This window comes from Quercus suber, unplaced genomic scaffold (assembly GCF_002906115.3).
Source record: "Quercus suber isolate HL8 unplaced genomic scaffold, Cork oak 2.0 scaffold_131, whole genome shotgun sequence".
NCBI classification, from domain to species: Eukaryota; Viridiplantae; Streptophyta; class Magnoliopsida; order Fagales; family Fagaceae; genus Quercus; species Quercus suber.
The window spans coordinates 1,154,118-1,168,058 of NW_027069594.1; the positions used below are offsets into that span (position 1 = coordinate 1,154,118).

The following is a 13,941-nucleotide window of genomic DNA, read 5'->3' on the forward strand; positions in this document are numbered from 1 at the left end:
ACGAGTGACAGTGAGATAAACCAAGCTGCCAACCAAGCGTCTGTAAAGAGAGGGATTAGACAATGGTTTCCCCCTGAGGGAGTCAGATGCGCATTAAGCTCAACTGGAGTGTCCACAGTCTTGCTATCAGTGAGTCCAGCGCGAGACAAGAGTTCAGAGGCATACTTGGCTTGAGTAATATAAAGTCCATCTGTAGAATGAGTGATTTCAAGACCCAAGAAGTAGCTGACCCAGTCCCAAGCTCCTGTCCCGTCCTAGGATCCTGCACAATGCATCCAGAATAATCAAAGGTATGCGATAACCCAACTCAGCTAATTGTCCCACAGAAAATAAATTATAAGAAAGGTCAGGAACATTAAAGACTCCAGGAACTGAGAGGTTGGAGGTTGAAACTGAACCTATATTATGACCAGACATTGTGGAACCATTTGCTGTACGAATATTAAGAGGGTGTGGTGCAGGTGTAAGGTCAGAAAATAAGGATGAGTGAGGTGTCATGTGATTGCAACAAGCAGAATCCATAAGCCAAGAGGTAGGAGACATACCAGATAAAGCTGAGAGAGAAGAGGAATAAGATGCATTACCAACCATACGAATGACATTGGCGATGATATTTACAAGGTCATCTTTGGAAATGGAGAAAGTGGATCCAGAAGACTGAGACTGTGCAGAGACAGGAGCCATGGGTTGGACACTCTCAGTGTTAACAACTGTAGCAGCAGAAGTAGAAACAGCTGATTTGTTGCGCTGATAGCAAGTCTCAATATTATGGCCAAAACGTTTGCAAAAATTGCAAAACCGTTTGTTGGATTGTCGGCGACGATTGTTGCAACAGGAAGCAAACTTGTCCCTATTCTTCATTTAGAAGCAAATTATGCAAAAATGAACTGCAAAAATGAAATCTACGCGAAAAACTGGGTAAGGAGCACCTGGACTGTAAAAAGTCAACTCTGGCAAAAAGTCAACGGTCAAAGTCAACGCGGTCAAAGTCAACGGCTGGGTCAACGGTCAGTCAATGATGACGTCAGCTTTGGTGGATGACGTCAGCAGCTGAGTGGATGATGACGTCAACCCTAGATGACGTGGCAAGATGACGTCACAGATGACGTCAGCATAACTAGAGAGGGCGCGTGTCGGCGCGTGGGAGCGCGTGGGGGCGCGTGACGGCGCGTGGTAGCACGTGAGGCGCGTGACAGAGGCTGTGACGGCGCGTGTGCGCGTGTCTGAGGCGCGTCTTCTTCAGGTGGCGCGTGAGAGCGCGTGCGGACTCCGATGCTTGCGAGACTTCCACGAATGCGTAGATCGAGGCGAGATGATCACAGTGGTATGTGCAAAAATTTTATCGGAGGAAGATACACGGCGGAGACAGTGGTTGCAGTGGTCTGTGTGGTGCGGGACTCCTCAACGACGGCGGTTGCAGTTCCGGAACCTGAGGACAACGGCTGAGAGACGTTGTAGGTTCAACGGTGAGTGGCTGCAGTGGCTGTTGTGACGGCGGAAGTGATAAGGGTGGAGTAACACCAAGAGAGACAAGACTGCTAAAAGAAAGGTCAGAGCAGTGGCTCTGATACCATGTTAGAAATACTGAATGATTGTATTGTATTTCTTGTATAAAAGAATGTACATAGATGCCTTTATATAGGAGGCATATGTGTGCAGTACAAGTAAATATGTGTGCTATACAAGTAACCTAACCGGGCCTAAAGCCCACAACACTATATATGTTAATAATAAATATTAAAAAAAGAAAGAAAAAGAAAAAGCAACTTTCACACCAAGAAAATAAGAGGATCGTCTACCCCACATGCACAAAATGAAGCTTCATTTGTAAATGCCATTTTCTAATCTTGTCTCTATAAATACAAGGAACCCTTCTCTTCACATTCCTCAGATCTAACAACAAACTTTTTTCTCTCTAAAAAACTAGACTTTCTTTATCATATTCTTTGCTTAGTGCTTGAAACAGTTAGAGATGCTTCAGAACATCATCAACAAGATAACCGGCGATGATGAAAGTAGGAACAAGAAGGTTGAAGGGACAGTGGTGTTGATGAAAAAGAATGTTTTGGACTTCAATGATTTCTATGCCTCTATTCTTGATGGCTTCCTTGAGTTGTTAGGCCAAAAGGTTTCTTTTCAGCTCATAAGTGCTGTTAATGGTGACCCTGGTTAGTTCTTCTTTTCTCCATATCGTTCATAACCAGTACTACTTTTGGGTCTTTCTTTCTTTTCTTCATGATATATTTTCTTGTTGTTTAAGCTACTATTCTTCTAATGGTGACCATGTTATTAAAAGAAACAATGGAAACAACCCAAAACCATGTTATTCTTGAATTTCTGGCCTTTACTCCTATATGGAGACATGCGAGTTATTTCCAGATTGGTTTGTGATTTTGGTTTTCTTTTTCAGTTCTTGTTCTTGGTCTTGGTCTTGCTTTTTGCTTTTTATTTTTTCGTTTGCCACTAGATACTCTTTTTTGTTTAACACGGTTAAGGAGAAGACTTAAGCCAACTAGAAAAGACCCAAGTTTTCCAGCCATGACTTCATCATTACTGGCTCTCAATAAATTGACACTGATATCTTTTTATTTGAGGTAAATTTTGACAAATTTACCATTAGATGACATCTTTTTTTATATTCTTTATACTTGCAAAATTTCAAGAAAATTAATGATTAATAGCTATGTCATTAATAAATTTTTAAATTGCAAGTTTTTGTAGTATAAAATTATGCATTAAATGTAAACTTATAGATCATATAGTAAATAATATCCTATTGATATAAATTTGACATGTGTATTAAGAGTGTAAAGAACATGCAATTCAACAATTAGATTTTCAAAATATGCAATAATGTTTATTTTATTGAGGAAATTGTAGTTTAAAGCTACAACCAATTTTATAGTTAAACTTTGTTCTATATATATATATATATTAATGGAAGCACTAAGTTTATTGGTTTAGGAAGTATATTTAAAACTTTTTATAAAAAAGAAAAAAGTAATTGTTTTGATTTTTTTTTTTAATGTCAAAACTTTTTAAAAATGATTTATTAACATAACCCATATATATTTTCTTGAATGAGAACGAAAAATATCCTGAAGACTTATTAACCACGTTTGTTATTCAGACAAAAAAAAAAAAAAAAAAAAAAAAAAAGAAAAAAAAGAAAAAGAAAAAGAAAAAAGGCCATCGTGATTGTCACAGGCATTATACCATACTCAACAATAAGTCCAAACGATCAATTCTTCTAGTCAGATCAGAGGGCTGCTTTTTGTATTGAGTTGATTTGTAGTACTAAATTCCTAGACAAGAAATAGTTTAAAGCCAATGTATCTTAATTATTTTATTTGTTTTATTTGAATTGTTTATATTATATATATTTAATATTCTTGAATACGAATTAAGATGTGGTGAAGAATTATTAGGCATGCCACATTTGTAATTGGCGCAGGCATTATATATACTATACTCAACAACTAATCTAAAGGACCAATTCTTCCAGTGAGGGGGCTTTTTTTGTTGTTATTTTGTACGGAGAAGATACCTAGAAGTAGTTTTGAGCTCACCTAATCCTCTATCTTTACTATGATTGATGGAAACCATAAATGAGATGATTGGCCCTTATGTACGATGCATGTGGACCTATTCATATTACAAAACAAAAGGAAAAACAAAAAATGCAAGTGGACAAAATCATAAAATTTGGTCCATTCAGTTGGTGAATCCACCTCATAACTCATTTATGACCTTATTATTATAATGCAGAATTATAAGACTTAAAACTATTGGTTTCCTAGTATTATAAAAAAAGAAAAGAAAAAAAAGAAGAAGATAATTATATATTAATATTAGCATTAAATTAGTTGAAACATTTTGGAATTATTTATCTATTGATTTGATAGTTTAAAAGAAAAAAAAAAGCTTTAATTTTTTAGCAATGCTATGATCAAGATGGTAAGACTTTTCTAACCTTTGAGTTAGAAAGAAAATAAAAACTTGAGGTATATGTGATCTATGTCACAACCATGATTTCACAATTCACAAGATATATGTGATCTATGTCTCCATCATATTGGAGAAAATTGTTTTATTCCATCACCAATCGATATTTTTGTCTGGTTTTAATGATCAATGTCCAATGAATAGGATTTGTAAGAAATACAAACCTTGTATCATTTTTTAAACTCATGGATGACGGCTATAACATAATAAAACTGCCATTCTAGTCCAGTAGGACATAACTTGTTCAGCACATGAAAATGGTTTTTCATTCATGACTATCAAGTTTTAACTAACCCAATTCATTTGTGTGTTATATTCTATATTAGTGATTAAGTTATTAAGTGATGATGACAGACAAATTGTTGACCTTTTCTTTAAACCATCTATTACCTAAACTCAATATTAAATAAAATGCAAGTGGGGTTTCTTTAGTTCTTATGTCTATACCTTTTTTTGAAGCAGCTAATATCCAAGTTTCTTTTTTTCCTACTCCTAAAAATGTAAAAATATCAGTAATATTATGTTTAATGGATCCATAATCAGTATTTAGAAACCTTATTGAGACCAAACTAGGTTAGTGACTTAATGAAAATTTTAAAAACATGTTTATGATTTTTCATCATCAACTGTTTGGTGATGGCAAATTGTTACATAGGATGATTGTCAGGACCTAAGACAATAAGGCTCACTTCACAAATTCACAATTTCACAAAGTGGCCTTGCCTGGAGTTTTAGAAAAGCTACACTAACTCATCAAGCTTGAGCTCAGTTAAATGGTTTGGTAAATATTAATGTTGATGACATATAGTTTGTTTCACTTTCTATAGTGTAATTAGTCATTACCATATTTGGAAAAAATTGGAGCACACTGAAAATTGTAATTGATGAACTTTTGTGTTTGATGTATTTTTGTAGCAAATGGGTTGCAAGGGAAACTTGGAAGGCCAGCATATTTGGAAAACTGGATAACCACAATCACCCCCTTAGTAGCAGGGGAGTCTGCATTCAAGGTTACCTTTGACTGGGACAATGAAATAGGAGTTCCAGGAGCATTTTTAATAAAAAACAACCATCACAGTGAGTTCTATCTTAAAAGTCTTACGCTTGAAGATGTTCCAGGTCAAGGCCGAGTCCATTTTGTTTGTAATTCATGGGTTTATCCAGCAGACAAATACAAAAAGGACCGTGTTTTCTTCTCCAACAAGGTAATAAATTATATGAGGATTTCTGTGGCGATCATGCTGTTCCAAAGTTTCCAAATATGGTACTTAAAACCACAAGAAAAGAAATAGTGTCAAATAAAAGTTTAGCACAAACTCTAGTAGTTTCAAGAGAAACCTCTTACAAATTGATTTAAACACGCCCTTATTTAGTTATTGTAGCTGATGCAAGCTAGATGAAATTTCTTCTATGGATTTCCATATATCTAAAATAGCCCTTGCAGTTGAAAGCATAAAATAGCTAAATCACTGGAAGCTGCCAGCTGAAATATGATATGAACTTGCATAAAAAGTTGAATTGCATAGAGGGTCATGAAGAAGTCCATCTAAAAGTTGTTCTTCCTAATACTTTAAACTTACCCCGAAACGTCTAAATTGGTATAAGCTAGGTGTTTCGACTGTGAACTACATCCTAAAGTAACAATTTGATTCAATTATATTTTTGCAGACATATCTTCCAAATGATACACCAGTGCCACTGCTAAAGTACCGAGAAAACGAGCTAGTGAACCTGAGAGGAGATGGAAAAGGAGAGCTTCAGGAATGGGAAAGGGTGTACGACTATGCTTACTACAATGATTTGGGTAATCCAGATAAAAATGCTAAATATGCCCGTCCAGTTCTTGGAGGTTCTAGTGAGTACCCTTACCCACGTAGGGGAAGAACTGGACGACCACCAACGAAGACAGGTTAGACATTTCAATTCAATTTTCAGTCACTTGTTCTATAGTTAGAATTTGTGTAGGTACTAGCAATGACAGTTAATATGACGAATAATGCTGTAATCAGTTGAAGTTTCTAGTATCATGAATAATTTGAGAATTAGATTCATTAATGAATTCTTGATAATAATCAGAATCTGTACTTTTTTCACTGTAAAAGTTAGCATGATTTTGGTGTCTATTGCTATTATCATCATTGTCATTAAGATTTCTCTGTTATAATTGTAACAGATCCTAACACTGAGAGCAGGCTGGAGCTTCTTATGAGCTTAAACATTTATGTTCCAAGAGATGAACGATTTGGTCACTTGAAGCTGTCAGACTTCCTTGCTTATGCACTGAAATCCGTAGGCCAATTCCTGAAACCTGAGCTAGAATCTCTATTTGACAGCACTCCAAGTGAGTTTGATAGTTTCAAAGATGTACTTAAACTCTATGAAGGAGGAATTAAGTTGCCCGACGGTCTGCTTAAAGATATTAGAGACAACATCCCTGCGGAGATGCTCAAGGAAGTTTTCCCAACCGATGGTGAAGGACTCCTCAAATACCCAATGCCCAAGTATTAAAGGTATAATAACTTTTTCCATGGCACGCATTTTTTGGTGACAGATTCAAAAGCTTGCAGATGTATTATTCTTCAAATTCTATTTACTTTAATTTGAATTGTTGTGTTTCATTGACTTGGAGCAGAAGATAGGTCTGCATGGAGGACTGATGAAGAATTTGCCAGAGAGATGCTTGCGGGAGTAAACCCTGTCGACATTAGCCGCCTCAAAGTATTTTTCAGCTTCCATATGTTTTAGATTCTTTAATCTGGATGCCATATTTATTTTTCTTTTCCTCCATCTTCTCAACTTCCAAATGGAGGATTATAGTTTTTCATCGTTAATCATGATTCATTCTAAATTATTGCAGGAATTCCCTCCCACAAGCAAGCTAGATCCTAAAGTGTATGGAGATCAAAACAGTACAATTACCAGAGAACACATAGAAAATAGCCTAGATGGGCTCACCATCGAGGAGGTAATGTTCCTTGGTTCACTTATTCCACATAAGAATTTTGGGTGAACTAGTTTGCAGTTATTTTGCAATTGTAGTTAGCTGCTTTACTCTTATTAGCTTGAACTAATAATAATGAACATGAATTTGGCCATAGGCACTTGAGAAGAACAAGTTATTCATATTGGATCACCACGATGCTATCTTGCCTTATTTGAGGAGGATAAACTCAACAACCACAAAGACTTACGCCAGCAGGACACTCCTTTTCTTGAAAAATGATGGGGCATTGAAACCACTCGTGATTGAATTAAGCCTGCCTCATCCTGAAGGAGACCAATATGGTGCTATTAGCAAAGTGTACACACCAGCTGAACAAGGCATTGAAGGTTCCATTTGGCAACTGGCAAAAGCTTATGTTGCTGTTAATGACTCTGGCTACCATCAGCTAATTAGCCATTGGTATACCTCTGTCAACGAAAGCCTAGGAAATGATACTTGTCTATATTATAAAATGAGTTTTTAAATGCCTTTTGTATTGGTAACAGGTTAAATACCCATGCGGTGATTGAGCCATTTGTGATAGCAACAAACAGACAGCTGAGTGTTCTCCATCCAATTTACAAGCTTTTGCAACCTCATTTCCGTGACACCATGAATATAAATGCATTCGCTCGGCAGATCCTCATTAATGGTGGCGGAATTCTTGAGGCAACAGTTTTTCCAGCAAAGTATTCCATGGAGATGTCATCAGTAGTTTATAAGGACTGGGTTTTTCCTGAGCAAGCACTTCCTGCAGACCTCCTCAAGAGGTAAATCTATCACTCTAGATCATAATGATATATTCATGGTGTATGAGGTATCTGGCATTAGAAGTCACTTAAAATTGAGGCAAAAGAACACATAAAAGTTTCTTGAAAATGGCTAAATGACACTCCAGAAATGCATATTGTTTAAAGAAGGTTGAGGCAAAATTTAGACTTCAAAATTTGGTTATCTTATAGTTGTAAAGGCCTAAACTAGTACAAATAAAATAAAAAACATTCGTTGTTATGATCTTTTTTCAAATGACATGCTACTTCTTTTGCTGAATTCAGAGGAATGGCAGTTAAGGATCCAAATTCGCCACATGGTCTCCGCTTAGTGATTGAGGACTATCCATATGCTGTTGATGGTCTTGAAATCTGGTCAGCAATTAACTCATGGGTTAAAGACTATTGTTCCTTCTACTACGAGACTGATGGCGTAGTTCAGAAAGATGCTGAACTCCAATCCTGGTGGAAGGAACTCAGAGAGCAGGGCCATGGTGACAAGAAAGATGAGCCCTAGTGGCCTAAAATGCAGACACGCGAAGAGCTTGTCGAAACATGCACTCTCATTATATGGATTGCTTCTGCACTCCATGCAGCGGTTAACTTTGGACAGTACCCTTATGCAGGCTACCTCCCTAACCGTCCAACACTTAGCCGAAGATTCATGCCTGAAGAAGGCACTCCTGAATATGATGAACTCAAGTCAGACCCTGATAATGTTTACTTGAAAACAATCACTGCCCAGCTGCAGACACTGCTTGGTGTTTCCCTTATAGAAATCTTGTCAAGGCATTCTACGGACGAGGTCTATCTTGGGCAGAGAGATACTCGTAAATGGACCTTCGACACAAAGCCATTAGAAGCCTTTGACAGATTTGGAACGAAGCTGGCTGAAATTGAGGACAGAATTGTGACAATGAACAATGATAAGAAGTGGAAAAACCGAGTTGGACCAGTGAAAGTGCCATATACTTTGCTCTATCCCACTGGTGAAGGTGGACTTACTGGCAAGGGAATTCCCAATAGTGTCTCAATCTAAAGCTTCTCTACTTGGGTTGTACTTTAGCTAAAATTCTATGTTTTTCATTCTTTCTTTTTTGACAACTTATGCTATGAATAATTCATTTAATTTCTCCTTAATAAAGATGAGTAGTTATGATATAATCTAATGCTACATGCTTTAAACTTCATTCTTGGGGGGTGTTTAAAACTAAAGAACCTTATCAAACCATTAGCACGAAATGTAAAAAAGCATCATTGATTGCAAAATGCTGATTAAAAATGAAGAATTTTGGAATTATCCATTAGCACATTAACCACCAATTGCATTGCATTTTCTTTAATAGCTCCATGTAAATAAATTCAGAGTTGCTGCAGCTTCGTCAAAATGTGTGGTTCAAGTTTTTGCACTTTTAGTTTTTTTTTTTTTTTTTTAAAAGGTCTAAAAGGTACCAGTTAAGCTAGAAACCTAAGTTGTTGTTACAACAATAGCAGATCAGTTTAATAATTAAATGGAAAAAAATATAATAATGCTTAAGCAAAAAACTATGCATGAATATGATTTTCCTCCATACCTTTCAAAAAGTTTTTTTTTTTGGGTAAACCATGATTTAAAATTAAAAATAAAAGTTTACAAGTCTATTACAATATATAGCTTTATATTTTGAATCCATCACCGACGGTAGGTTACAAAAAATATTAAAATTATACAATGATTGCTCTCATTTTAGCCTATACATCAGCGCATTGGTCTGTTACAATTTCGGTTGCCCCAAAAAAAAAAAAAAAAAAAAAAAAACTTTGCTACAATTTCAATGATAGCAACTGCTGGGTGTTTCCCTTATAGAAATCTTGTCAAGGCATTCTACGGATGAGGTCTATCTTGGGCAGAGAGATTCTCGTGAATGGACCTTCGACACAAAGCCATTAGAAGCCTTTGACAGGTTTGGAAAGAAGCTGGCTGAAATTGAGGACAGAATTGTGACAATGAACAATGATAAGAAGTGGAAAAACCGAGTTGGACCAGTGAAAGTGCCATATACTTTGCTCTATCCCACTAGTGAAGGTGGACCTACTGGCAAGGGAATTCCCAATAGTGTCTCAATCTAAAGCTTCTCTACTTGGGTTGTACTTAGCTAAAATTCTACGTTTTTCTTTCTTCTTTTTTGACAACTTATGCTATGAATAATTCGTTTAATTTCTCCTTAATAAAGATGAGTAGCTATGAAGTAATCTAATGCTACATGCTTTAAACTTCTTCCTTGGGGGGTGTTTAAAACTAAAGAACCTTATCAAACAATTAGTATGAAATGTAAAAAAGCATCATTGATTGCAAAATGCTGATTAAAAATGGAGAAGTTTGGAATTATCCATTAGCACATTAACCACCAATTGCATTGCATTTTCTTTAATAGCTCCATGTAAATAAATTCAGAGTTGCTGCAGCTTCGTCAAAATGTGTGGTTCAAGTTTTTGCACTTTTAGTATTTTTTTTTTTTTTTAAAAAAAAAAAAGTCTAAAAGGTACCAATTAAACTAGAAGCCTAAGTTGTTGTTACAACAATAGCAGATCAGTTTAATAATTAAATGGGAGAAAAAAAATAATGCTTAAGCAAAAAACTATGCATGAATATGATTTTCCTCCATACCTTTCAGAAAGTTATATGGCTCTAAGCTTTGCTGCAATTTTGGTTACCAAAAAAAACAAAAAAAAAAAAAAAGCTTTGCTACAATTTCAATGATAGCAATCCGGTAAAAGCTGAACTGGTGGCCCTGATGTGACTGATTATTTGTTGCCCCCAGAAGACCGTAACTCGTCCGAAAAGATAGAGGCGACAATTAAAGTGAGTAAAACATTTTAGACTTATTGAGGCCATTTTTGGCGACAATTAAAGTGAGTAAAACATTTTAGACTTATTGAGGCCATTTTTTTTTTTCCTTTCTTTCTTTATACCTCCGGAAAGGCCAAAACAATTTGTCACATTTTTTTTCCTTTAATAATACGAGTTTATATAGAGAAAGACTTGGGCCTAACCCGGCCTGTGAAACCAAAGTAGGAATAGTGGAGATGGGGATGACGCCAAGACTGTTAGAAGAATGCAGTGGCGAAGTCAAGAATTATTTTCAAGAGGGCCAAGTCTCAAGCTAAAATTTAATCTCAGGTCTCAAACTCTGGTTCAAACCTCACTTCTTTCACATTTATTTTAAAAAAATTATATTTAACAATAACTTAATATAATTACTCAAAACCTTATTATCAAATAAACAAAACATACTATATAAAATAAAACCCTTGCGACGAAGATTCAAAACTAAATATAAAACAAAAGTGCAAGCTCTAAAAAATACAAAACACATACCTAGTTACAAAACATATACACGACTTTAGTCTACAAAACAGAGAGCACTGTTTAAAGTTTATTTAATTAGTTTTTCTGCACCAAATCAGTAGAGCACTAATATCAAAACTAGAAACAATAAAATATAATATTAGCAATGCAAGCTATAAACCACAGAACAGTCGAGAGTCAAAACATTTACTAGAAAACACTAATTTTGTGCTTAAACCTATCCCATTTTAGTGTTTTATGCGGTTCATACAACATGTTAAACTCGAGAGAGAGAGAGAGAGAGAGAGAGAGAGAGAGAGGACTACAAACTGATATGGAGAGAGTTAACACCAGTCGTCTAGTTGAGGCACAAGGGATTTTTTTTTTTTTAATTAGATTTGGGTTTTTCAGCAAACCATAGATATTAAAGATTTATTTTATTTTAGTTTATAGGATTCCTTATTTACGAAGGATTTTATTTTTTAGTTGATAATGATGCAGATATGAAATTTGTTAAATTTGTTTATCTCTATTTGGAGGGGTTATCAGCAATGAATATGCTGTTTTCTTGAGTTATCTATATCACTTAAAAAAATAATTAAAAAAAAAAACTAGTTCGGCTGGAGGCCCAAATCAATATCAATATATATATATATAAGCAGAGACCTTATGTGAGAGTGCATGAGGTTCTGCCATGTGGTACTCTAATATTGCATTTAGCATTTTTTACCTCTTTTCATTAAGTTTTTTTTACTGTTACCCAATAGATTATAATAACTTAATTTTACTATTATATAAATTTAGTATTTTTTTACCTTTTTTTATTAAGTATTTTTTACTGTTACCTAATAAATCATAGTAACTTCTATTTACTATTATATAAATTTAGTATTTTTTACCTCTTTTTATTAAATATTTTTTACTGTTACCCAATAGATCATAGTAACTTCTTTTTACTATCATATCAGATATGAGCTGATCTTGACAATTAGACCAAAAGTTATTCACTACAAAATGGACTACCTTTTAAAAGTAGATTAAATCTTATGAAAAACTCAAGCCCAGTTATTACCTTAGATATTATGGCCAAAGTTTGACCCTTCCCACATGTAAATCAAAGCAAAACTCTTACCGTCTTACAAACTCTCTTCTTCCTCCCCACGTATAGATGATACTTCTAGAAAATTTCATTCTCATGAAATCATGTCTTCATTTTTCCCCCTAAATTCAATTCAATATGCTTTTGTCTATTAATAATGTTCTATGCAATTTATGCAGACAAATTCTCTGTCATCGACTAGTGCAACAAAAATATATATAAATCTCGAGATCCCTCAGGTTGCTGAAATAATTGACAAGTGCATATTTATAAAATTTATAATAACAAAAAAGTCTAATAAACAGCATATACTATCTCACAAAATGCTATTAACTTAATATTTTCTTAAAAAAAAAAAATTCAATGATAGGAATGGTAAAAAACATAATCCTATACAAGAAATACCAAAAATACATGCAAAACAATTTTCATAGGAGGATTTATCTTTAAATAATATGAAGACAATAGTAAAGATAAAATGCATTGAATGAGATCCTACGAAACAAGTTTGTTAATCATTTCAAATTATACTCATCATTTACATAAAAAAAAAAAAATACATCATATTATTTACATTAAAAAAATAATACATATTAATTTCAAAGTTCATTGCAAAATGTGAACTGCTAGGGTATTGCAACAATAAGGAACATTGATACAACAATGGGTTGGTATTACATTTTGTGCGTACTTTGTGAAAGGAATGTCAAACCACAAGCAATATCATTTTGGTGTGCAAAATGTGAAACAAAATCAAATCTTTCTATCCCAAAGTTAGAGACACTCACTTCAAATACAGGATTCAAATTGAAGTTTTTGATGCAACTAACAAAACAAATTTTGTGATATTTGATCGAGATGCTGAGAAAATCCTATATAAATCTACAAGAGATCTTGCTAAAAAATAAACTGAGGTACAACTTATTTAAATTATTGTAAAAATATTGATATTGGAAAAGGAATCCCATGTGATTTGATAAAAAAAAATTAGGAAAAAAATGGATTTCTCTACTTCATTTGAATGAATTCAATCTAAAGGATGATTTTGAAAATTACATAGTTGCTAAGATTTTTGATGCACCTTCAAATGATAAATAGGTATGGAAGAAAAAAAAAATACACAATTCAATATGCTATATTAATTCTTTTTGCTGCACTATTCTAAAATTACCAAAAATAAAAAATAAAAACATTTATAAAAAACTGTCACATCATTGAAATTTAATATAAATGCAAATACTTATGAAAAATCTTAGCAACAAAGTACAAATTTTGTAAAATCCAATCAAGAATCTCTCAATGCCAATTCATTTGTGATTAACACAAATGACGCAACAAAAGAAAAAAAATGCTAAAAGCTCCAAAATTGAACAAATATGGATGGACTAAACTTCAAACGTTAAAGATGGAGAAACTGATGATGATAACAAGTGTCATCATACCGCAATAACGAAGCATTGAAGAAAAAAAAAAATTTCGTAATGAAGCTTTTTATTACATCACATAATAAAAATCAATAATATAGAATGAATAAATATGTTCTTATCAACTTTTATATGTACAATATTACTCCAAGTTGTTTTAATTATTGCTCATTATTTGAACAAAATAATTATAATAGATATATGTGTGCAATTTATAATTGTTACTTTTTATGATGAACTCATTTCTAACAAAGTTTTATAATAAATATGCTATAATATATGCATAATATTTTCCAAAAACAAATTTACATAAAATATTACAACATTATCCA

General features: G+C 33.9%; 1 pseudogene; it reads left to right on the forward strand.

Annotated features, from left to right (window-relative positions):
- Positions 1–1,863: 1,863 nt before the first annotated feature.
- On the forward strand, positions 1,864–8,922 carry LOC136068743 (probable linoleate 9S-lipoxygenase 5; annotated as a pseudogene).
- The last annotated feature ends 5,019 nt before the right edge of the window (positions 8,923–13,941 follow it).